Source organism: Antechinus flavipes, chromosome 1, assembly GCF_016432865.1.
Source record: "Antechinus flavipes isolate AdamAnt ecotype Samford, QLD, Australia chromosome 1, AdamAnt_v2, whole genome shotgun sequence".
Classification (NCBI taxonomy): domain Eukaryota; kingdom Metazoa; phylum Chordata; class Mammalia; order Dasyuromorphia; family Dasyuridae; genus Antechinus; species Antechinus flavipes.
Window position 1 is genome coordinate 502560702 of NC_067398.1, and position 27949 is coordinate 502588650.

The 27949-nt window shown below is 32.0% G+C and overlaps 1 protein-coding gene across 4 annotated transcripts in view; it reads right to left on the reverse strand.

The window, feature by feature from the left end:
- The window catches only part of DLGAP1 (DLG associated protein 1), a 1118212-nt gene that overhangs the window by 921293 nt on the left and 168970 nt on the right, over nucleotides 1-27949 (reverse strand). For all 4 annotated transcript variants that reach the window (XM_051970400.1, XM_051970401.1, XM_051970402.1 and 1 more), the window contains exon 2: nucleotides 19650-19794. The gene's annotated coding sequence lies outside the window, so the exon portion shown is untranslated. The remainder of the gene's footprint in view (nucleotides 1-19649; nucleotides 19795-27949) is intronic.

A 27949-nucleotide genomic window follows, 5' to 3' on the forward strand; every position in this document is an offset into this window, starting at 1 on the left:
GTGAGAAGTGTGGAAAAACCAAAATTTGGCAAGAGTGTATATATATTGGGGAGGGAGAGTAAATATCTGAGAAAAACACTGAAGATGTTAAAGTGAATTAATAGAAGAATAGTGGTGATCTTGACAGTAACAGAGAAATTCAGAAGATGGTTGAATGGGTTTGGCAAGGAAAAATTCTACTTACAAATGCTTTGGATATGTAAAGTTTGAAACACTTATAGTATAGCTATAGTTGGAAACATCTAATTGGGAGTTGATGAGATAGGGTTGGAATTCAGAATAGAGAAACACCAGAAGTTTAGACAGCAAGTGGTATTGTTTTAATGAACGCCATATTATGAAAACTGTCTACTAAAAAGTGGAGGTGTTAAAACATATGTCAGTAGAGAATATTTTCTAAGTTTACACACACAGACACACACACACACACACACATATACAATTGCTATATTTCCCAATTCAATTCAACCCTTTCATATATTTCAAAGAAATTCATTTTTCTTAACAGACTTCTAATCCCATTTAAATAGTATTTGTAACTCCTTTTTTGCCCTGTAATACTGCTAGCCTTATCTTATGATAGAGTTTTGTATTTACTTCATACAAAGAGAAAAGGTTCAGCTCCCCAATATGACAGAAGATAAAAGCTAAGAATAAAGAAAATGACAAAAACTATCTTCACCTTATTACTTTTTTCTTTAGAATTCTAATACCTAACTAGATACAATTTCTGAAATAAAGCAAGCTTTCTGTGGTTGTGAAAGCTATCTGATAGATAGAAATGGATCCTTGAAAGATGTACTTAGGGGAAAAAGGAATAGTATCACATGCAATCCCCTAAGTATGGCTCTCTGATTTAAACTTCTGATAACGGATTCAAACAAGCAGAAATGGGATCTTAAAGCACTTAAAATCTGTTCTTGGAAAGGCAATGTGAGAAGAAATGCTGAGAGGGAAAGTCATTTACATTACACATCTCACAATATACAAATCCAAACAGAACAAAAGGTAAAATTTCACCAATTGAGTTCTATTTCTCCACTCATTGGGCAAAAGTGTTCCAAAATCTAAGACACTGTAGATAGTATATAAATGTTCCTTCCCCTTTTCCAAGCCCTGAAAATTGTTTATCTTTAGAATGAAATATGCATAGTCTGGCCATCCAATCAATCAATCAATCTTTATCAAAATGCCTGCCATGTGTTAGGCACTGCACAAAAAGACAAAATAAAATCTCTGCCCTCAAGAAGCTTACACTCTAATAAGGTAAGACAACATGCAAACACATTATACAAAGTGTGTTATGTATAGGACAAATCAGAATTAATTAACAGAGGGAAGGCATGAGAACAAACAATTAAAGTCATTCATGATCAGGTTTCAAATGACTTTTCCAAACATTTTCTCCCTACACACATTATATTCAAGTCAAATTGGATTACCAGCTTCTCTCTGAACTTGTTTCATTTTACCATTTATGTATTTTCACAAAAGAACAAAACAAAACAAAACAAAAACCCTTACCATCTTGGAAGCATTACAATATCATATTTATTTCTCATAATCATTTTTCCCTTGAAGTTAGTTCAGTTCCACAGCCCCCTACTTCTACTCCTTGATAGTTCTTTCCTTCTTTACTTACTTTGTTTTTACTTTTGTCTGTATATGTTATATTTCCTTTAGTAAGAATGTAAAATTCCTGAGAGTAGGTACTGCTCTCTTTTTGTAACAGAACTCACAATACCCAGCCCCACTGCCTGGGTGTAGCAACTAGTTAACATGTTTGTTGAATTCATATTGTAGGCAAACTACAGTCTCATAAGTTTCCATTCAAACAGTTAATTCCTTAGTCATTTTGGTTTTCTAAAGGAGCAGCAACAAGGTAAACAGTGGTAAACTGGGTCAGGTCTTACTATAGTGTAATTGTCTGGAGTCTAAGAAGGAAGTAGTTACCCTTATACAAGCAACCATGAAAGCCTCTAAGGGATAAAGGATAGGACTTTTAATAGCTGCAATGAGCAATCTCATTACAACTCCTTATTTCTAAATGCACTTCTTGGTGTCTTTGATGTCTAACCAAGCTCTAAGCACTCCATAGGGTCTGCTTCATCTGCTGTCACTGCCATTGCAATAAATTGTTCTCATCCACCTATAATTTCAGAAGAAATCTTCACATGTTTGGGTTAGACGTCCCCTAACTCGATGATGGGTTTGAGACCCCTCTATTATTCTCAATCTGGTTTAATCAGTCTGCCGAAATGGTTTACCAGGCTATGGTTTATGGGCATGCTATAGCTTCCTGGAGCCACAGGTGGGAGAGGGGGGATCAGGTGGACATCAGCCCTGAAAAGAACTTGGCAGCCCTCCCACCAGAGGTACTAGTCTTCCATGAACACACCTTACACCTAGAAGTATGAGACTATCAAACTGAATGTCTACAAAGACATTGAGCTGACCTCATTGTTGTATGCCTATAGAACCTGGACAATATATCAGCTCAGTGCCAGGAAATGGAATCATTTCCATTTGAATTGTATTATGAAGATTCTGAAAGGATAAGATACCAGAAACTGATGTACTTTCTTGAATTAAATTGCCAAACATTTAAACTATTGCAGAGAACACAGCTCTGATAAGCTGACCACATTGCTTGAATACCAAAGTATGCGTGCCATAAAGACTATTTTATGAAGGACAAGAACTCACAGAAAAAGATATAAGGACATCCTTTCTTAAGAATTTTGGAATTGATTATGTGACATGGCAAACACTGGCACATGACCACCCAACATTGAATACCCTCATCAGATAAAGTGCTATGCTCTGTGAGCAAAGCAGAATTGAAGTAGCTCAAAAGAAATATGAGATATGCAAATTTAGAGAATTCACCCCAAATGCTGACCTGGACTATTTGTCCCAGATTAACCTCTGCTAGACCATTCCAAGCTCATATTGGACTGACCATCCACTGGACACACTGTAACTTAACTGTAATATAGTGATGTCATTTTAGTTCTCTTGGAGAATGAAGGACAAAAAGCAAACAGTCAATCAAGTAAACCTCTATATGATGCTCCAAGAAAAGTCAGAAAAACTGAAATGGATAGTTCTCAAGTTAAATTTCTATTAAACAACTTTATTGGGTTGTTGTTTGGATATGATCAGAAGGTACTACTAGGACAGAGAAAAACAGAACAAAACATGTCTTTTTCTGGTCAAAGTGACTCCCCACTCTCACCCATCAGATTCTGAGTGCACTTGATCTGGGGAAAATAAAAAACAAAACTATTTTTAATCAAATATTTGGAATGTACATATATACATAAATATGTATAAATACATGTAGATATGTCACATATATACTTCTGTACATTCAAATAGATATTTGAACACATATAAATGTATATATACACAGGACACAAAAACAACCTCCTATTTTAATGTCTGAGGATTTTAAATATTTCAAACATAATTGAAGTGCAAACAATCACAAAAAAGAACCAACAAATAATATCAAGTTATTAGCAATGCTTGAGTGATTGAAAATGCCAAACTTCAATGTTCTTTCAAATGAAAAGATCTATGAATAATTTATAATTTTCAAGTAACTCATGAAAAAATGCAGATCATGAGCATTTATACCATTTCTTTCATCTAGACCAATGCTATTTAGTATATAACAGAGAATAGGCTATTAGATATAAAATGGATCTTTAAAATTTCAGGTTATTTACCTCAAAACTTAATCACCCTAGTATGAAGTATCTACTTTCTTTTTTAACTGATTATTACTTGCAGAGGGTCACAGTCAGTGGGGAAACTCTGGGTAAGATATAAGACCCTTCAGACCAGAGGGAACCTGCTAACAATGTCTGGTTTGGCTCCCCATCTCCTCTAAGGGCTCTCGACCTTCCTGAGAAGTCAGGGGGCAGGGACAATCTGTGTTGAGATTGAAGCAGAGTGATACCAGGTGGAAAAGAGTGATACCAGGTGGCAAACTATGTACAATGGCAAGTTGTGTATAAGATCCCACATGTGTAGTATTGTTTTTGTTACATTATAAAAAGGGGAAAGTCCTTGAAATAAACAGACTCTATTTTTCCACCATCCTCAGGAGTTCTCACCTCATCACTTCACTAGGAAGGTCTATTTTAATCACTCTGGTGTGGGGGCTCTAGAAAGCAATGGTTCGTTTTGTTGACCCAATTTGGGGGCTCTAGAAAGCAGGACACAACAATACTCTTTAGAGGAATTTAGACAACTATTGTTCTCAGTTATATGTCAATAAATTTGACAATCTAAATGAAATGGATGAATACCTACAAAAATGCCAATTACCCAGATTAACAGAAGAAGAAATAAGATACTTAACATAATTTTAGAAAAGGAAATTGAATAAGCTATCAATGACCTTCTGAAGAAAAAAAATGCCCTAGTCCAGATGGATTCACAAGTAAATTCTATAAAACATTTAAAGAATAATCCCAATTTTATATAAATCATTTGGAAGACTAGTTGAAGGAGTCCTGCCAAATTCTTTTTATGACAATAAAATGGTGCTGATATCCAAATCAGGAAAAGTCAAAACAGAGGAAGAAAAATATAGACTTATTTTACTAATCAATATCGATGCAAATTTCTGAAATAAAATACTGAGATCATACATTATGACCAAATGGGTTTTATATCAGGAATTGCAGGACCGTTTCAATATTAGCATAATTGACAATATCAATACCAATATCAACAGAAATAATATCAATAGATATGGAAAAATCAGCTGACAAAATAGAGCATCCATTGCTGTTAAATGCATTAGAGAGCATAGGAATAAATGCAATTTCCTTAAAATAATAAAAAAATATTTATCTAAAACTATTAGTAAACATCTGAAATGGGAATAAGCCAGTAGCTGTCTCAGTACAATCAGAGGCGAAGCAAAGACAACCATTATCATCTCTATTATTTAATACTTTACTAGCTACAAGAGAAGAAAAAGAAATTAGAACCGGCAATGAAGAAATAAAACTATCATGGCAAATAATGGTGTTACACTTAGAATATTCTAGAGATTCAACTAAAAACTACTTAAAATGATTAACTTTAACAAAGTTGCAGAATATAAAATAAACTCAAATAAATTACCAGCATTTCTATATATTATCAACAAAGTCGAAGCAGCAAAACATAGAAAAAGAAATTTCATTTAAAATAACAATAGGTAATATAAAATACTTGGGAATCCATCTGCCAAGACAAACTCAGGAACTATATGAACACAATTATGAAACACTTTTCATACAAATAAAGTCAGAACTAACCAAATGGAAAAATATTAAGTACTCATGGGTAGGCCAAGCCAGCATAATAAAACTGACACTTCTACCTAAATGTATCTATTTATCTGGTGCCATAACAATCAAAGTATCAAACAATTATTTCATAGATCTAGAAAACATTATAACAAAATTCATCTGGAAGAACAAAAACTCAAGGATATTAAAGGAATCAATATGATAGAAATTAGTTATAGACCAACATCTCAAATCAAATACTAAGAAAAATCAAATGGGTATGTGATTTACACATAAGGGGTGATACTATAAGTAAATTAAAAGAATATGAATAGTTTATCACATTTATTGAGAAGAACTTAGGACAGAAAAGATATAGAAAAGCATTACAAAATATATAATAGATAATTTTGATTAAGAAAATTGAAAACATTTTGCACAAACAAAACCCATGCCAAAAAAAAAAAAAAAAAAAAAAAAAAAAAACTATAAGCAAAGCAGAAAATGGTGGAAAATTTTTGCAACAAGTACCTCTGATAAAGGCTTTATTTCTCAAATACATAGAGAACTGAATCAAATTTATAAAAATACAAATCATTCCCCAATTGATAAATAATCAAAGGATACAAATCAGCAGGCTTTAATTGAAGAAATCAAAGCTCTCTCTTTCTTATGAAAAATGTTCTAAATCACTGTTGATCAGAGAAGTGCTAATTAATATAATTCTGAGGTACCATCTCAAACTTATCAAAGTGGCTAATATGACAGAAAAGGAAAATGTTGAATTTTGGTGGGAATGTGAGAAAACAGGAATACTAATTCATTGTTGATATAGTTAGAAACTGATCCAACCATTCTGCAGAACATTTTAGAATTATGCCCAAAGGAGTATAAAAGTGTTATGTTTTGTTTTGATTTATCAACCAAAATACATTTTTAAAAGAACTGTACTACAGAAGTACCACTGAGACATTCCATGTCTATATATTTACACAGGTTATTCCAAGATTTATAATATACTTCCTTCTTACAAAATATTAACAATAATAATGACATTTATTTAAAGTTTCAAAGTTTGAAAAGTTATTTGCATATGTTGTGTTATTTAATCCTCATGTGATATGTTTGAGCTGTTATTATCTCCATTTTTACAATTGAGTGTACTAAGGCTTGCAAGTATTGTGACTTACCATGGGTCACATAGCTAACTAGTGTATGAGGGAAGATTTGAACTCAAATTATTCTCTCCCCAACTCCCTCTAACAAACATCACTAGTTCTTTCAAAGGTAATACCTCTCTTTCCATTATTTCAGGTAATGAACTCAGATACAATTTCTCTAAGCAATTAATAAAACTCCTAATATTTATGTAGAAGCTAGACTTTCCACCTAAATTTATATTTATATCTCTAATTCGTTCTTGGCCTCTATGAAATTGAGGTAAATTCAATTTTACTGGAAAGGGTTGGATAATGGAACAACATATTATATTAAGGTCATAGAACATAGAATAACTAAAAGAGAAGAAGTTGAGGAAAATAGGCCATTTCTTAAGACTTTCTTTGGTCCTTACATAGTGCATACATTAGTGGCATTCAGTTTGTGTCTTCTATTCTTAGATGCTGCTAGAGCTTATGACCACACTCAGTATCTCTTTTCTCTTTCCCAGCTAAGTTCTATCTTTTCTTTCTCCTTCTGGATGTCCTGGGGCTACTGATCCTTGGCTTAGTTCCTTCCTCTCTGTTTTCAAATGTGGTATATTATTGTAATGGAATATTATTGTGCTATAAGAAATAACAAGTGGGATGATTTCAGGGGAAAAAAAACTGAAAAGATTTACATGAACTAGTGCATAATGAAATGAACAGAACCAGAAGAAGGTTATATGCAGTAACAGCAACATTAAATGATGAAAAATTGTGCATGACTTTGCTATTCTCAGCAGTCCAATAATCCAAAACAATCCCAAAGTACTACTGATAAAGCATACTAACTCCAGAGAAAGAACTGATATTAATTGAATACAGACAAGCATGTTATTTTACTTCCATTCTTTCATTTTTTCTTTTATTTGAGTATTCTTATACAATATGATTGATATGGAAATGTTTTACATAATTGGCTTGTGTATAACATATTTGATTGCTTGCTGTCTCACAAAAAGGGGAAAGATGTGGAGGGGTAAGAATAGAATTAAATAAAAATTTTTATGTGGTATAGACTAAACTGATGAACACTGAAAACTGGAGACATTTCATTTGTCCTATAATCCAAAACAGCTTTATATCTTTTAGACTTATCTTTAAATATAAATGTCATGTCAAAGTAGTTTAAAAAAAAAAAACTATAGGAGATAACATTTACAAGTAATTGAAATTAAAAGCTTTTCCCATCTCTTATCACTTTTAAAAGTCTAAAGATTACTGAAGATAATCATCAAGGTAAACAAATGATCTCCTGATAAAAAAGATATGCATCCCTCTCATCCCTTTATCTCCATTGTACTGCACAATCCATGTGTATCTCTCTCTGTGTGTGTGTGTGTGTGTGCGTGTTTATTTTAAGTATAATGCACAACTCTTGAAGATTTATTTAGAATTGTGTTTCTACTAAAGTGTTTTCTCAAAATTAATAATATAATCTAGTGAGTTATGAATCAGCTGTTAATTTTAAGTTGAAAAAGATAATGATCTGAATTTATAGTCAGTCAAAGGCCTGAAAAATTAAACATTATCTTCTCAAAGGTATCACCAAAATTTCTGGAGGTTGTACTCCAAATTTTAAGTCTCTTCCATATTGGAATCATCTTGAATAGGAACAATTATAAATCACTCTTTCAGATATTTTAACACCGTCATTTTTTTTGTTATTTCATTCAAAGTTGCATCTCTCTTTTCCTTTAGATGGTTTCTTCTTTTCTTCTTGTTTATATCACATATAGAATTAAAACTAGAATTGGAACCTGTGAAGTTATTTAAGATAATTTTAACCCTATTCTCTAACAAGGAGGATAGATGTTAGAGATCTAATTTCTTATAAATCATTTTAGCATCTTATCAGAAATTCCAATGCAAATATACCTCTAATTAATTAGTGAGCAAACACATTTTACAGACCTAAATAAGTTCTAATTTAAATTCAGTAACATTTTTCTGGATATCTAGTATATTTAAAGAAAAATGATCTATTTTTTGTCATTTTAAAAATTATTTAAATTGCCCCTGAAATAACTTATAATATGTACTTTCACCACTGTGGAAAAATTAAACAGTTCGTGTTTATAAAGCATTTTCTTTGGGTCTGGATTTGTGACTTAATCACTTCAGGGTGATGGTGGATATAGAAATTCCCTCTACAATGCTGATCAACAACTCTTCTCCAGAAAATAATTTTGGTAAGTGACATTGGGAAGTTAGAGGACTTGTCTATGTTCTGATAGACAGAGAGGAAATTTAAACACAATTTTTTTTGACTCGAAAGTTGTCTCTACCCATTCTGTCACATTGTCTCTCAGGAAACATTTTAGGTCTATTAAATTATGTACAGATTATCATATTTGGAGCCTCACAATAGTTCTATTACATAGAAGATGTAAGTATTATAATAGCCATTTTGAAGAGAAGGAAAATGATATGTAAAAAGAATATGTTACATGTCTAAGGAAATATAAGTAATAAATAAAAAGGATGCAGGAACAATTTTTCCAATGCCAAGACCAGTGATCTTGCCACAATATCAAATACAATTAAAATACCACCCTATTTTTTTTCTCAAGAACAGAAGTTTGTACAATGTTCCAATCTATGTTTTCAAACTTATTTCACATTATTCCTATTCACAGAAGTAAATTTCATCCAGACATCCTGAATTTGGAATGATATTTACTGTATACATATCTTTGTATAGCCTGTCTTCTTTTTCAGGAATGCAATCTTTTTCACCTGGGCCTCTTAGAATCCACACTTTCCTGTCTAGTTCAAGTCAGGTTCCACTCTCCTGTCATAAGTCTTTCTTGATTACCCAGATAATTGATTTGTAAGTATTTTCTCCACTTCAATAGCAGCCTGTTTTATGACTTTGAATGTGAAATTTATAGGACTAATTCCCAATGCCCATGAAAAATCTTGGTTAGATCTTGCAAGGCAAATGAGGCAAGATTATGTTACTATATTCCTTTTAAGTTAATAGTACATTGCTCAGAATTCTAAGTTGCTATTTACTAAATACTTTTAATATAGCTGAGGCATTTGCCTGTTTTCCTCATTAAAAAATGTCCCTCAAAAATTGCTAGCAATTAAGTAATAATCTGTGGCCTAATATGTGGAAGGAGGGAAAATGAGAATCTTGGACAATGTTGTTGAGAACCTGGGGAACCAAGGCAAATAGAAGGATGGTGGGACTTATACAAAATAATAGAGAAGTTAAGAGGGGTAGAACTTTTTTGATGACAGGAATAATGAATTCTAATTTGGACATATTGACTTTGACATGTCTGATGGACATCCAATTCCTATTGTCCAAGAAGGTCACTTTAGGTATGAAAGAAGAAAGATAAATGCACTTTATCTTGGTCTTGTCTGTCCTTATTTTTGAAGAGGATCAAATACATTTTACTTGTTTGTGAATTTGGATTTAAGTGAGAATCTTCACTCTCTCTTTCAGAGTTACACAAATCCACGGGCAAGAAAAAAGCAGAATGATTAGCAATGACCCAGAAATATATCACTTTGATGTCTTCCGTGGCTGACCAAACCCTAAGCACTTCACAGTGCCTACTTCAGCCATCTTCACTGCTTTGCAACAAGCTTTTCTCATCTGTCAGTTATGCTAGGGGACAACCGCAGATGCTGAAATAAACACCTCTCTAGTTCATTAACAGATTTGATTATATATATACTGAACATCTATGTACACATATACATGTACACAAACACATGTTTAAAAATATACACAGTTGCCAGAGTTACATAAAACAAAGTTATTGACACCAAAGTCCTTGTTACTTTTAACTCGTTTAATGGAAATGACATAAAAGAAGTTATATTAGCATTTGCTTTGCAGTTTCATCCTTTCTGTAGAACATGGAGTTGAACCTTTGTTCTTGTGTATTGGATCTTCATTTAGAATATGATCTCCTTGAGCAAAAGAACTGTCTCTGCTCTTTTATTTGTATGTATTCCTAGTGTTTAATAAAGAGATTTATACATAGCTCTTGACACAAATACTTCATTCATTCATTCATTTATGTGTATATAATACACAAACATTATCATCTGTAAAATTATGTTATGAGCAACAAGGTACCAGGTATTGGAGTCAAGAAAATCTGAGTTCAAATCTGGTTTCAGATACTTACTAACTGTGATTCTAGGCAAGTTACTTAACTCTATTTGCCTCAGGTTTCTTATCAAATAATATAGAGAAGGAAATTACAAAGCACAACAAAATCTTTTCCAAGAAAACTCCAAATGGGATTAGAAAGATTCAGATATAACTGAAACTACTAAACAAAAACAACAATTATATATATATATATATGTGTGTGTAATACATAGAAATGAATATTTGAAGTATTTATGTTAAGCATTAAATATAAGAGAGCCCAAGAGAGAGTCTTGGTGTGTTTTCTTTTTCAACAAAATGGAAAAGAGGCTCTCAGTTCTTTTCCTAGGCTTGATGCAATAATATACTACAATGACTATATCTCAGAGGCAAGATAGTGAAGGCTGAAATTAATAGATTTGGCCATTTTGAATACCTGGTGACCAGGGTTTCATGTCAATGTATGTGAACCCTGAGGTGAAAGGCAGAATAGAATCCTCCATTGGCCTATACTACATGATTCATGCATTTTATGATCATTTTATTATGGCAGGTTCAAAGTCATTGACAAGGATGAAAATTTAAAAGTCACACTATCTTCCAAGAATATGAGCCAACAAATATTAAATGGAAAAATGCTGATTTTGCATGAGTTGTAGAGATCACTAGTATCTTTAGCACTCTGAAAAAGATTCAGCCTCACCTGAAGTATGAAACTATGATAAAGTCTCTATCTCTTCCATCTAATGCATTGCATTTAATATGTATTCAAATATGTACTTAATGACATCTTATAGGTGTACCTGCTTTTTTGCAAGTGAACCATGAAAAATAAAATAATTCCACTGAGACTATCAGTTATGTCAGCTATTTCTCCCTCTCTTCCCAACTAGTTAACATCATCCATGACAACTTTTATTTTGTAAAAAGATTCATGATTACAATCCATGTGATTAATGCTCAGAAAATGGTAGATGGTCCATCTGGCAAGTTATAGTATCAAGGATTTGAAACTGCCCATAATATCATGTCTGCTTCCTAAGGTTGTTCCTAAGATGAATGCAGAATTTACAACTTTTTTTCCTACTCTCATGAATCTCTTGTGGCTCTGATCTGTTTTCTGAAAATACCCTCCCCCCTCAGAATAATTATATTAAGTGGTAAATTAAATAGCATTTGAAAGATATCTAGCTACACAGGATCAGGTTATATCTTGCCTTCTCTTCTCCAAAGTGTAGAGATTTTCATATTTTCTTTTTGACTTGTTTGTGGGTGTTCACATCTCAATCCTATGCCCTTGGTTAACTCTTTTTTATAGACAATTATTACCTTTTAATAGTGTAGCAACAATTCTCAAATCATTTCTTTTGTCTTAATAGCACAACTATAGGTATATTGGCCTTCTCTTCAGCATGGCACCAATATCTTTACTACTTGCCCTGACCATAAATCAATTATCAATTTTATTAATCCTTTAGTTTTTTCTACTAATCATTTTCTAACTTATCTTGCATAACCTTGCCAACTATCTTGTCCTTCTCCTTCATAAGTGTATTACTTCAACTTCTACTTCCTAATTCTCCTCAATCCCTTTTGTTCTTCCTCAATCTTACATACTTAATTTTTCTTCATTTTGCTACTCTTTTATTGTGGTAAGTTTATTTTTTATACATATTGCTTTATGAATCATGTTGGGAGAGAAAAATCAGAACAAAAGGGAAAATCCATGGGAGAGATTAAAAACAAACAAACAAACAACAACAAAAAAGAAGTGAATATGGTATATGCTAATTTACATTTGATCTCCTTAGTTCTTTTTCTGGTTGCAGAGAACATTTTCTGTCCAAAGTCTTTTGGGATTGCTTTGGATCACTGAACTACTGAGAAAAACCAAGCCTTTCATGGTTGATCATCACACTTTAATGTTGTTATTGTATACAATGTATTCCTGGTTCTGCTTGTTTCACTCAGCATGAATTTGTGTAAATCTTTTCAGGCCTTTCTATAATCAGCTTGTTCATTATTTTTATAGAACAATAATATTCCATTATTTTCATGTACCACAGTTTGTTCAGCCATTCCCCAATTGATGGGCATCCACTCATTTTCCAATTCTTTGCTACCACAAAACCTTTGGCTTGGCCTTCAAAAAATATGTCTAGGAAGTTTATAAATTCAGAGTATCTTAGATTATTTAGAGATTAACTCTAAGTATTTAAATATGTCTCAAAAGAAAGGTGTAGTTATTTTCAGACATGTATGAAATTCAAGGATTCTTACTGTGATCTCAGACCATAAATGCCTTGCTCTGAATAGCTTCTAATATAGTTATAAAAATAGTCTTGGGATCCAGCAATGAAGGAATGAATAGGGGAAAAGATACTCTTTTACAATGGATTGGAGAGAAATATACAGTGAGGATTGATGGTCACCTTCCAGGAAAGCATAACAGTTATTATGAAGCAATTTAAATTCAAAGCAACCATCATACTGTTCAAAGTTGAAAATCAGCAGGCAATTGTATTTGCATTTCTTTATACAATTTAAAATTGCTAGAAAAGGCATTACAGTGAAACCCTTTTATGATATATGAAGGGCAGGGGAAAGAGGAACAAAAATAATATAAGCTTTATTGATTCTGCATATTAAGTTTTTAGTGCATTGGTGTTATTTCAAAGAATCATAGAATTCTATCTTTTCAATGGATCACTAATTCAACTCCTTATTTCTGTTATCATTTTTTTTCTAAAGCATCATGAAAAATGACCATTCAAACTAGCTGATACACTGCCACTGTTGGAGAACTCCATTCCTTTTCACTGGTTGTATTCTATGTTGCTATCCCTAGAATGCTCTCCCATATCAACTCTGCATCCTGATTTTCCCAGCTTCCCTCCATATATATATAGCTCCATTTCACCTTCTATAGGAAACCTTTCTCCCTGCCCCCCCGAGTCCCTTCTTCTGAGACTTCCCTTTCATTTACATCATACAAATCTTGTGTGTACACAATTATTTCTGTTTTATCATTCCATTACAATGTGAACTTCTTGGAGGCAGAGATTGTAATTTTTATTTTTTATTTTTTGCATCCTTAACAGCACTGGCACTATGTTAAGTGTTAAGGATATAAAAATTTAAACACCTAAGAAATAGTATTTATTATTTACTTAAGGAAGAGTCAGGGATAAAAAAAATAGTAGTATTTCTGCCCTTTGAAAATAAGTATAATATATCTAAAGCTTCTTCTACAAGATCACCTTTAAAAAACATTTCAAAACAAAACCCATGTGCCTTTTCCTTCAAATATTCTTCTTCTTCTTCTAGGCTTAAAAGCCTTTCTTCAACCAACTTTCATTTGATATGGTTCAAATCCAGACTCAGACATTAGCGTGTGACTGTGGGCAAAGTCCTTTAAAAATTTTCTTTCTGCTTTGATTTCCTTATTTGCAAAATGGAGATAGCACATTATGAGATTGTTGTGAAGAGCTATTGAGATAATAACCATAAAGCACTTAGCACAGTGTCTGGCATAGAATAAGTACTATGTATGTTTTTTCTTCTTCCTCCTCATCTTTCACTTCTAATTCTTCTTTCTCCTTCTCCTTCTCTTTCTACTCTTCTTCTTCCTTCTCTTCTTTCTTTTTCTTCTTGATAACACATGAAGAGTTTGACTAAATAGAAGACAGAAAGTCCTCTAAATCATAAGGTTCAAGGATTCTTGCATTAATTATATCAGTAGGATAAATGACCTATAGTCTCAGGAGTGTGTACAGAGTAAAAGCAGGGTGTGCAAGGTAAAGCCTGCAGAATCTAAGAAGTCAGTGATGGAGTGAAAGGGATTTTCTCTCACTGGAAAGAAAAGAGATGGTAAACTCCCATCTTGCCCAGAAAGGTTCTGGACAGCTAGATTAAGGGGAGTAGGGAAGGGGAAAGTAGGGAAGGAAAGGAAAGGAGTTCAGGAGCATGTTATAGTCAGGGGGAAAAGGAGAAAGGAAGAATAATCCTAAAAGTGCTGATGTACCTCACAATAGAGGTAGACCCAGATCATCCTTTACAAAGTTAGAAAAATGTGAGGGTTATATTCCAGAAAAAAAATGGATAACATAAACAAAGATTCATAGATGGGACAGTATTAGACATACATGAGATGCTACGTAGTTATAGTAGTACCTGATTGTCAAGGGGAGTTATTAGTATTTTGGCAAATCAGGATGGATTTAAATTTAAGTCAACAAGAATTTTATAACAGCTTACTAATTGCCAGACTCCTTTTGAATCTGGTTTTACATATCACCATCTCTGAAGCCATTTGACTTGATTTTGGGCCAGGGAAGGGAACAATCCAGGAACCATTAGGAAGTGCCCTCTAGTGGCTAATTGCGATACTGACACAATTTCATATAAGCAATTCCATATAGAGGCTATTGGAATAAGACCATTGTGCTTATGGCTCTAATAAAATATCACTTAGTGGGTAATGGAATATTATACTCATTCATTAATTGATACAATAATATGTTATCTTTATATAATTTTAGGGAAGGAACATTAGAGCCACAGAACCCCAAAGCATCAGGGGAGAGGACACAAAACTTATGTGTTGTGTACATAAGGATGAAAATAGAAAAGTGAATTGATTAGTCAAATAATATGCCCATATAGATCTTTTCTAAAAACAGAGAATGAGGTAGAAAAGAAAATAAAGTATAAAAAAGAGAATTAGAGGAAGAGGAAAAAAAGAAGGAAAAATAGAAACTAAAGAGAAGAAAAAGAAAATAGGATAAGAGATAAAAAGAAAGGGGAATAGAGAAATGGAGAGACTGAGAGAAGGAAAAAGAGGAAAAAATTGTGTTTTATAGTATTAAGCTCAAACCAACAGCATTTTATTGTATTAACATAAGCAAACAGAATTTTTTACTGTAAGATTGGTCATGGCAATATTCCTTTAGTTTTATTGACCTAAACTAAATAAGTAGCTGAAAATGACTAAAAAGATGTTGCTAAATTTGTTCTAGAGTTCTAATGCTTCTCAATGACCACAATGAAATCTCTCTGAGGTGTCCTTATTTCTGTAATGTTTCACTGAAATGATTTTACCACATTGTTTATATTCTGTCATATGTCTGGTTTAATGCCCAGGATTATAGGAGATCTCAGCCCTGTGAAAATCTCATTTGCTTTAATTCTGGATATACCATAAATTAATCATTCAAATGTTCCATAAATGAGTCACTCAAATTATATTAAAACTCTTCAACATATCATTTCTCCTTACCTGCTCATAAAATTAACTATGTAAAAACACTTTAACCCCATATTAGCATGCTATTATAAGAAACAGTATCTCAGTCAACATTTCTAAAGCTAAACTCATAATTTTCCTCCCAAACCTCCTCTTAGCATCCTTATTTGTTTCATGGCAGCATCCTTCTCTCAGTTACTCAGACTTTAAACCTTAGAGCCATTTCTTTTAACCCTCACATTTAAATCAATTGACAAGTTTGATTAATTATAATAATAACTCGTTAGTGCAAATGGAGAGGAGAGAAAAGATAGCAAGAGGAATTGTAGTGCAGGCAGAATCTAAAACATTTGTTAACAGATTTGATGAAGAAGGTACTGTTTTTAATTCTCATTAAATCATTTTATTTGACATGATAAAAATAAAATAGCAACATAATATGAATTTTGAATTTAGTGGAATTAAAATAATTATTTTCCATATAACTAAACAGTTTTTAAAAATCTAAAATATAATAGAAACTTATTTGCCATTTATTGTAATATTGCAATATTGTTCTAATTCATTCCTAGGCCTCCCATCTTTTTCTTTGCCAGTCCACGGCCTGCATTATTTTCAAAAATAATCCTCATAATCCATAGGTCTGATCATAGCATATTCAACCTCAGAAATCTCTTGTGGCCCCTTCTTCAAACTCCCCAGCCTCATCTTCAAGTCCCTCTACTTTCCTGTTCCAATATACTTTTTTAGATTATCTAATATACTTCTCTTCATATAATCTGTCACTGCCCATTTTACCCATCTCATCTCATCTCCTGCCATTTCCATGTACAGAAGCACAAGATCCCATAATGGGAAGTGACTGAATAAGTCATTTCATCCTGCTTCATACCTGAATAGGAATTCCTTCTATATTATCCTATTCTATAATTATTCTATATTAGATGAAGTGGTTCTTCCAGTTCTGCTCAAAAAAATCTCAATTGAGTTTGATCCACTATCTCCTGAGGCAGCTTTTCCCACCTTTACATAATTCTGACTTGTAGGCAATTTCTCCCTTATGTTTAAACTTAAATCTGCCTCTGTAATTCTCCTTATTTCTTCTTTCTTCTGAAGTTAAGCAGAACAACCCACTTCCATGACAGAAGGCCTGTAATTTATAAGCTACAATTGCCTCTTAGGATACACTATTTTGTTAAGGTTTTAAAGTCCTTCACAACCTGATCTCTGTGTTTTCTTTTCATCACACATTTTTCCATTTCCTATCTCCATTCCATCGCACTAGTTTATCCACAAGTCTGGAATGTGCTTTATATTTAATTCTGATTCATAGAATTTCTCTGTTTGTCTCTGTGTCTGTCTGTCTCTCTCTCTGTGTCTCTTCAAATTTGAGCACCATTCTCTAGATGAAGGCTTGTATGATTCCCTATTGTTGCCATGATTCCTTTGAAAGTAACTTATGGTTTTTATTTATTTATTTGTTGTTTATTAGTAACCAAAAATGATCAAATTTTGAAAAGAAAAGTTTCCCCCCCCCATAGGAATAGTAAATCAGTGTAGCATCTTTGCCAAGAAAATCCTCAATGGGATCAAGAAGAGTTAGACACTACTAACTGACTAAATAATGACAACAAATACTTATACATACTTCTTGTCTTTTCCATTAAAATGTAAGTTAACTGGGAGTCTGGATTGTTTTAATCTTCACATTGAATTCTCAATTAAATCTTTATATTGAATACTCTAGCAGAGTACACACACACATTTGTAGTAGAAGTTCAATAACGGCTTATTGATTTATTAATCAATTGTAACTCTATTGCGAAAGTTCTTCTTCATTTGCATTTGTATGTATTTCCACCACTCCATTCTTGGAATAGACTTATTCTATATTTCTCTTTCAATTTAATTCCTAACTGTGGCACTATTTTTCCCCCATAAAGCTTTTCTTGATTTCTTGAGGTAATTACTTTTTATCTCATCAAAACTCTAATTTCTAACATAACTTCTCTTATACACCTATCCTCTAACTTTTAGGAAAATTATTCAAATATAAATATTTCCCTCTATAACACTGTAAACTCCACTGAAGAAAGAGTATACTGTATATTATTTTCCATTTTTGTATATTCTTGCCAGCACAGTCTCCTATACATAAGAGGTGCTTAATATTTTATATGATAGTAGGTAGAAAGGGAAACCTGATAATTACCTCATAGCTTATGCTCATAACTGATAATAATTCATAGAGATATTGCTCATATCACCAGTATATTGTATTCTCTGATCAATGTCAAATTCAAATGCATTTCAGATATTAAACCTGATGATTTTGGCCTCATAAAATATTCCAAACTTTTAAGATGACTGTCAGGATAAAATTTGTACTTAAATCAGAAATTTTATAGCAGTCCCCTAAAAAAAAATGACAATGTTTAAAATTTTAATTTTCTATAAACATCCATTACATGGATATTTTATATGATAATCTCATTATTGTTGTCATTAAAAGCCCATTGTTAAAATATCAATCCCAGTAGAGCCACATAGCTATGAGTTATAGAATGCCATGATATCTGAAACAAAATTCATGAAAACATGAATGGTACCTCTAAAATATTGTAATACAGTATAATATATGTGAATTTCATGGGAGATGTGGTATAAAAACCATCAAATGTGACTTGAAGAAGGCGGTGGAGCAGTCTTAGACTAAGAGCAAGAGAAAATAGATGAATCATCCAATTTCTATACCATTTCTATTAAATATAACAATAATATTCTATTAAACATATTATTATAGATATTAACATCTTCCATTTTTGTAAGTTTATATTATTCATATATACTTTAAGGTAAATGTTAATGTATTCTTATAGAATATTAAATAAGATTCTATTAACTGAAAAGTCATATATTCAAAACTTAATTCTCTCCATTACCAACTCAATGTTCTATAGATAGAAAGCACTTAATAAACATTTGCTGGTATAATATTTTATATACTAAAATTTAAATATATTTTGTGAGTGTTTCTTTCAAACCTAACAAAGTATAGTCAAAGAAATTAAAAACAGAGTATATTGTAAATGTTGTAGTTATATGGCTGACTTTATTTAAAGGCAAGCCACAAGAAACAAAAATTAAAACAGGTTATATTTAAGAGAAAATAAGGGATAACAGAATTTAAAATAGAAATGATATTTCTACAATTCAATTGGAGAAAAGCAGGTGAATAATTTTTGTCAAATAAACAAGATTTTTATTTTGAAAGAAGTTTGTTGAAATACCATAAGTAAAATCCCATTTAAAACCATCAATAGCATTGTCCATTCATTTTACTATTACAGAATTCTGAAAAGCAGACTCAAAACCATAATCATGTTAGGAGTGATTTAATATTGTGGTGCTATTGTTGTATTTTGGTTGAAATAATCATTATCACATCATTCTAGCTGCATGAAATGTTTACAATTTCTTATGTATGCATGCAACAAATAACATTTCTAGCTCAGATGTAGCTAGAATATCTAATGCATTAAAAGATTTTTAATTAATAACTCAATGATTTATAAAGACATGCCCTCACTTGATAGTATGGCTGTTGAGATACAAAGTGGTTTTCTTTGAATTCTTTCAATATCTTTGAATAAAGAAAATTCTCTTTCTATCATTGCAAAGTGAATTTTTAAATAATTTCCTAATTTACAGCAAAGCATAGATATTTAAAAATAAATCATGGCATCAAAAATTACAGTAAATTGAAAAAGTTCTTTCTAAACTCTTACCAGTTTTAGTAAGTTTTGAGCAATTTGCTCTGTGACAGCTCCATTAATCTTGAACAGGAAAAGAAGTTGTTACTATATTCTACTCTTCTTATAAAGTATCCCAGGAAATAGTAGATACCATAGAAGTCCTCTGGTGAATCAACCACTGGAAAACAAAAACAAGAAAAACAAAAGTAACATTATAATCAGTGCAATATATTTAGGTATTGTTAGATGTTTGCAAATATTTTAAATGTATACAAATTCAATGTAAGCCAAAGCCTACTACCATATATTATCCTAGATTAAATTAAAAATTATTCTAAATTAAATCCTAGATATTAATTCAAATAAATATCCTAGATTAAATATTTTAAAAATCAAATATATATATATATAATTTGTATACATATATTATCACAATATCTTAGAGTAGTCATTACTTTCCTTACCAAAAAGTATATTGTTATGGTCATAAATTATATATGTAATTATTACTATTATATATTATTATGCACATAAACATATGTATAATTATTACTATTGGCTTATATCAGGCTATTATTATTTTCTGATACAATCTATTTTCTGATCATTAAGTTTTAGAACATTAGTCTATTGGGAATGAAAACATCCAGAAAGTCTGAAAATTGTGAATAAGCTACTCTTTGTTTTCATAGTAAATTAATATATATATATATAAATTTAAATATATACATATAAATAAATTATACAAATTTAAATATATATGTGTGTGTGTGTAATATATAAATTTTCTATTTTTGCTCATTTATTTTATTATAGGTACCAAGGGCTTTTTTATTGATGTGTTTGTCTAAATAACTTTGGTAAATGAAAGAGAATCTGGAACGAATACTTTAGAGATGCTTTGGCAGTTACATATTTATTATTTAATGTGACCTCACTTTGAAGGTAATAAAATGTAACATTTTAACCATTTGGCTTTTTTATGCTTATTGATGGCATAACATGAAACAGATGAAAGTTCTTTGGAAAATGGAACACATAGAAATTGAAGATTCAACAAGAAGGAAAAGTTGAAATAGAAACTAAGATTTATTTTATAGCAATTCAACTTTAGCCTGATAAATCATTAAATCATGTTCTTTGTAAGTCCACAAATTCCCATTCCTTTAAAATAGACATATGGCAGCATTTCTTCAAAGTCAGTGTCTTTGACTCTTGTCACTTAGAATATTCTCTATGTCCACTTGACAAGGAATAACATGCTTTCCCTCAGAAGGAGCTTATTTTGATTTTTCTGAAGGTTTCTACTATCAATATCATATTAACAAAAATGATGGATGATGAGAATGTTTGTAATTGAATGAAGAATGGAGAGGAAATGAATAAGAATTTTTTTTGTAAACTGTGGAGGATGGGAAAAGAAATTAGTAGTCACTTTCTTAGAAAGTTAGTAATTACTCGCTTAGCTCTGGCTTCACCCAGACAAGTCTTGGAATCTACTCTCTAGGGAACTTTAATTAAACTTTATTGTTACAGATTCTTAAGGAATCTACACTTCTCCTTTTATCCTTTTCCCATTTCTTTCGATAACTATTTCTGTTGAACAATTAATTTGGAGTCATCTGGTTTAGGTTCAGAAACTAGCTCTCCTACTTCCTATCTGTGCAACCTTAAATAAGTAATTTGATTACCCTGGGTCTCAGTTTCCCCATCTGCAACATCATCTCTAAGATCTATACTACTACTTCCAATGATCTCTTTCTTAGAATTTTCTGATAAGTAATGAGATAACGTATGTGAAAGTTATTGGGTATATATGCAAATGTATATCTAGTTGTATGTATTTATATACAAATATATATAAATATAAATACATACAAATAGATATAGATTTATGGGTATATATATGTAAATAGATAGAGAAATATAGAGATAATCATACATATAAACACCTAAATATGCATTCATATATTTACATATATGTATATGTATATATATGTGTATATATATTCATATATTTACATATATGTACTGTGTGTGTATAAAAATTTCCAAACATGCATAATGTACAATAATACTGTTATATTTCCTCCTCTACCTAAAATATATGAATAAAAAGACAGGGACACTACAATTTCTGTGGATTAGCACGTGGTGTTTGAAAGAAGCCAGTCTGAACTCTCAAAATCTCCTACTTCAATTGATAGAATCTTGAGCAAGCGATTCTACTGCGGGAGGGTAGAGGATGTAGAAGTAGGGAGGCTGATTATACCCAAAGGAAGTTAATGGTGGTGATAAAAGATCCATGTGCACAGAAATGTTCACAGCTTTATCTGTGTTAGCAAAAAACCAGACACTAAATGGATACCCACTGATAAGTAAATAGTCCTTCAAATTATGGTATAAGAGTTTTAAAGAAAAATATTGCCCTAAGGAATGAAGGTGTATGAAGTGATATAGAGTGAATAAAAGAAGTAAAAAAAATTACTACATCAATGTAAATAAAGATAATACTAAAAGATAGCAGTACTCAAATCACAAATAAGAATAGCGTTGATGTCAAATGATGAAAGTTAAAGTGCAATTTTTTCTTTCTCTTAACCATTAGAAAACAACAAAATAAAAAGTGTTCTTGCTACCAATCACAACAAATCTCTTAGGCAGCTAGTTGAATTGCTTTAGGCTATATATTTGAGAGGGCATTGTTGCAATTTCTGTTGTGTTGAAACAAAACCTATCAATTAAGCAAAAGACAAAATGGGAGTGGGGAAAGGCAAAGGAGCACTTCTGAATGAGTTAGTTTTGTAGATATAAACAAATACTCTGTCTCTATGAACCCCAAAGTTGAAATTTCATCAACAGAAACTGACTTTAACTTTTGCTGTTTTGTAAAGTAAATCTATTTAAATTCATATATATGTCATATGCACCACACCTGTTGCAATGGATAGAGAGTGTTGAGCCTGGAGTTAGGAGGAAGACCTAAGGTCAAATCCAGTCTCAGAAACTTACTAAGTTGTATGATGCAAGTTATTTAACCATATTTGCCTTAGTTTCATCATCTGTAAAATGAGCTAGAGAAGGCAATCACAAACTATTGCTATGTTTTGCCAAGAAAACCATAAATGGGATCATGAAGAGTTGGATAAAACTAGGAAAAAAATGAAATTTGCATATACATAACAACTAAAGGATTTGGGTAGAAACTGAAAACATTTCTGAAATTCAGTTCAGAAAAGAATGAAGGAAAAAGATAAACTGCTAATTTAAAAAAATCTTTGAGAAGATGTTTAAAACAAGGTTTTTTAATACTGCCATCTAGTTTTTATCCCCCCCTCCAAGATGAGTATTAAAAACCATACCACTGCAATAATCTTATTTTTATAAAGAATCAATAATTTCTGGTTGTGACAATTTCTATTCCAGCCTTTCAAGGAACGTGAATCAGACACTGCAATTTTCTCAGATATTTCTGACCAAATGGTCCAAATAAAATCAATGGCTTTTGAGAAACTAAATATACTTCTGTTGGCGGAAAAAAAAGCAAATGAAAGACTTCATTAGGAAATGGAAATAATCTTGTCAATCTATTCATGCAGTTACAAATCTCTTAGATACAAACAGTAAGAACAAGCAAATTTCAATTGTTGAAGAATAAAAAAAAATATCCTTAGGTGTTTAGGAGGAGGTGTAGTCTGGGATCCTTCTGCAAACTAGTAAGAATTCTATGGAAAGGGAGAAAGTTAAAAACAGGGAGAAACAAGGGAGATGGGGAGGGGAGGAGAGAAGAAGGGAGGGAGGAAGCAAAGAAAAGACGAAGAGAGGGAGACAGAGACAGAGACAGAGACAGAGAGACAGAGAAAGAAAGAAAGAGAAAGAGACAGAGACAAAGATAGAGACAGGGAGAGACAGAGAGACAGGCATAGACAGAGATGGCGGGGGGGTGGGGGAAGTGAAGAAAGATGAAGACCCATGCGAAGAGAAAAGGACAGAGCAAAGACAGACAAAGGAAAAGAAAAGACAGACACAGAGAGATGAAAGTACAGACAGAAAGCTAAAGATAGATCAATAGGTCCATTGATCAACAGATAGTAAAAGTATTTGTTAAGGGCTTACTTTATATTAAATACTATATCAAGTACCTAATAAATAAGCTAGCAAAACTGTTATTACTCTCAAGGAGTTTACATGGTAGTATAGTAAATAGCAAACTTTACTTGGAGTCAGAAAATTATCTTTGAATTCTCTCTTAGACAACTTATAGGTTGGGGAGGCAACTCTGGGCAAGTTATTTTAAATCTTTTTCTGCTTCAGTCTTCTCATTTGTAGAGTGGGGATTATAATAGTACCTACATCACAAAACTGATGTGATCAAATGGAGTAATTTGACCCAAGAGTCTTTAAACATTATTAAACTTATTATTATTAAGCATTATTATTGGCTTCCCTGGCTCCCTTTTAGTTTCAATTATAACCTCTTCCTCCACAAGAAGCCTTTCCCAATCCCTCTTAGTTCTAGTGTCTTCCCTCTATTAATTACTTCCTATTCATCCATGTATATAGCTTGCTCTGTATATATTGCTTGGCATATTGTCTGTCTCATTGGATTGTAAGCTCCCTGAGGGCAAAGACTTTTTTAAATTTATTTTTTTTTAATTGCCAGGCTTAGCACAGTGCTTGGCACATACTAGGCACTTAATAAACACTGTTTAATATTAATCATATAACTCTTGATAAATCATGCAGTTTTCTATTTTATTTATTTTTAAAGCTTTTTTATTTTCAAAATATATGAATAGTTTTCAGCATTCACCCTTGCAAAACCTTGTGTTCCAATTTTTTTCTCCCTCCCTTACCCTTTTCTTAGATGACAAATAATCCAATATATGTAAAACATGTGCAATTCTTTTATACATATTTCCACAATTATCATGCAGCACAAAATTCAGATCAAAAAGAAAAAAAATGAGAAAGAAAACAAAAATCAAGCAAATAACAACAAAAAATGAAAATACTATGTTGTGATTCACATTTAGTTCCCACAGTTCTATCTCTGGGTGCAGATGGCTCTCTCCATCATAAGTCCATTGGAACAGTCCGAATCACCTCATTGTTAAAAAGAGCCACATACATCTGAATTGATCAACATATAATCTTGCTGTTACTGTGCACAATATTCTCTTGGTTCTACTCACTTTAGTTAGCATCAGTTCATAAAGTCTCTCCAGACCTTTCTGAAATCATCCTAAATTATGCAGTTTTTTTTTTAATATACCATGTTATGTTATAAGATTAGAAACTGCAGAGAAGGTGCTAATTTGTATTGATATAAGAAGTTTCTCCCTAAGACTTTCCTATATACACATGAAATCAGATATCAAAAAAAGATATATTTATATAGTATTACATTATTGTATATATAGATATGAATGCATACACATACACATACACATATATGTGCATGAATATATATGAATATCTCCCACAATCATGCAGTTGTACACTAGTTGGTGGCAGTTAATGGCTCAGTGGATAGAGTGCTTTAGAAGGAAAAAGGAAAACCTGTGTTCAAATCCAGCCTCAGGCATTTATTACTTATCTGACCATAAGCATGTCATTTAACCTCTATTCACATTAATCCACTGGAGAAAGGAATGACAAAGATACTCCAGTATCTTTGCCAAGAAAATCCCCAAGACTCCAGGTCACAAAGAGTCTGACATATCTCAAAATGGCTAAATACCAAGAATATGTTACCAAAAAAAGAATAACAACTTTTCAGGAAAAGTACTGATAGATACACAAAAAGGCAGCAAAGGTCAGGCAGGTAAATATTGAGGTATTATACAAATGTAATGCAAACATTTATATATATTTAATTTAGATAAGCACCTTCTCTGTAACTGTATTAGTTGGCAGGACTTAAAAAGGAGTTACTTCTGATTTGTGATCTCTATTCACTTTGGCATGTTAGCTTTTATATATGAATATAGGTGTACATATTTATGAAGTAACCTTAATCTGGAGTTCATTAATTTCTTTTAAAATATTTTGATAGGTCTATTTCATTTAATTGGTTTATTTTAAATTCTGTGTATTTTCCTTTATACATCTGACAAAAAGATTATATGAAAGCTTTATCAGACTGCCAGATGGGCTTATGTCACTTAAAAATGTTTTGGAACCCCTGATTTGGATCACTTAAAATGATTAGGAATTCCTGATATGAATCAATATCAATATTTATAGACTCAGGTACATAAAGTATGTATATACTGATATCTCCATTCCCCTTACTTTACAGTTGGGTTTACCAGAGATTGATTTGCATTTTTATGGCTGCAAGCAAACCAAAGCATTAAAAAAACACAGGTAGTAATGTTATTATTTGAATAATTTATACATTCCAGGGGACCTATCAATTAATGTTGGCTGGTAACAAATTCTGTTATTAGTCACAAAATTCATACCTCCTACATACCTGGCATTGGACACCCTCCACTCTGACTTACTCCTTTAGCAACATAGTGATGAGAACAAGGAGTTAAGTAAAATTATTTCTGAAAAGCATCCAGATTATCTCAGCCTCAGAGCTATAATAAGATGTTACATATAGCTGAGTGTGGCCTAGAAGACTGTCTCTGAGACTGCCTTTGTAATTCCCTCTGACAGTGATGAAAGCTCTAAAGGAAGGAATATTAAGGAGGAATTACATAATACATTCGCCGACCAATTGTTAGCTTGTTTGCTGTGGATTTAAACACTGCCACAGGCATCTGAGGGCTGGCCACACACTGTGTAAAATGTCACTAGGCTTTTCTGTCTTTCTTGCTGTGCTCCACAGAGCAGAAAATTAATATGAGCACACTTGAGGGAGAGTGGATGTTTGTATAAAAATACTGTTAAATTCCACCTCCCCTCTCCCCAAAAAGCAAATATAATACTTACAGAATGCGGTCACAATTATGATTTGTAACAGGAGCCATTAAATAGACCTGCATTCATTATATCAAGCATGTTGCAAATTCCAAATTATTTTAGCACAAATCCTAAAATATATATTTTTGCTCAAAAATTCCTAAACCTAAAAGGTACACATACACACACAATGCACATATACACATACATGCACAAAATGAATTTCACACACATTTGTACTCAAAGTACAAAATAACTCAGACTCCATAATGAGAATGTTAATTAAACAGTATCAGTAACCCCAAATTTGTGGTTTCTTGCTGCAATTTATTTTGTTTTTTTGCCTTTGTTTGGAAGAATTATTTGTCAACTTAATCTGGCTTTATCATGAATGTCTTTGATATGAAATATAAATTTGATGCTGGAAGGAACTGAGTAATATAATAGTACTATTCCCAATAAACTTTTCTTTTCTTTTCTTTTTCTTTTTTGGTGGCCAAATTTTCTTTTTTTTGTGAATCTTCTCTATGCTATAGTAATATTGTCAATGTAATGCAAGTGACTCAGAGGGCTTTTGCTAGGGTCATGGATCTTGAGATGGAAGGAAACTCAGATGTTTTCTAGTCTAACTTCCTAGCTTTATAAATCACAACTCTGTGACACAGAGAAATTAGATTATTTGTCTAAGGCCACATAGATAAAAGCATTATAAAAGATATGAATTCAGGTCTTCTCATTTCAAAGACTGTTTTCTTCTTCAAATCCAAGGTTTTTGTCCTTTCTAAAAATGTCATAAATTTCATTTGTTAAATAAATGCTATAATTGAACAATGTATAGTTTACCTCTACAGATGCACTTCAACTTTTTACACTATGTAGCTGAGAAACTAATATGCAAAGTTAGCATAAAATTGTGGAGACTCTGCAAAGCACCATAGAATCAGATTATTTTAAGACATTGAAATGGCATTCAGGTGTCCTATCCCTAAAAGGCCTCATAACCCCAAATGATTTGTAATCAGTGAATTCAGTAAGATGCATCTATTTTAGATATCAATATAGTATTCTTTTTTACTATTGCTTTTTGCTTCCTTCTCTTGCAACACACACACACACACACACACACACACACACACACACACTATATCTTATCTATGAGTCAACATCATTATTCTATAAAGAACTATGACCTTTAGAGAATGGTGCAAATATTCACTCTTTGCCAGTGATTTTTAAATTCAAGATATCAAAAAAGTTAAGAAATTCTAAATCTAAATCCCACTGCTTCTTAAACTATCATTCAAGTGAAATAATGTCAAAGATAATGGATAAGTCAAGGATAAAGACTGAGGAAAAAAAATCCAATAAAGAGATCACTGACGTCTTTGGAGAAGTAAATAATATTTTGTTTTGGT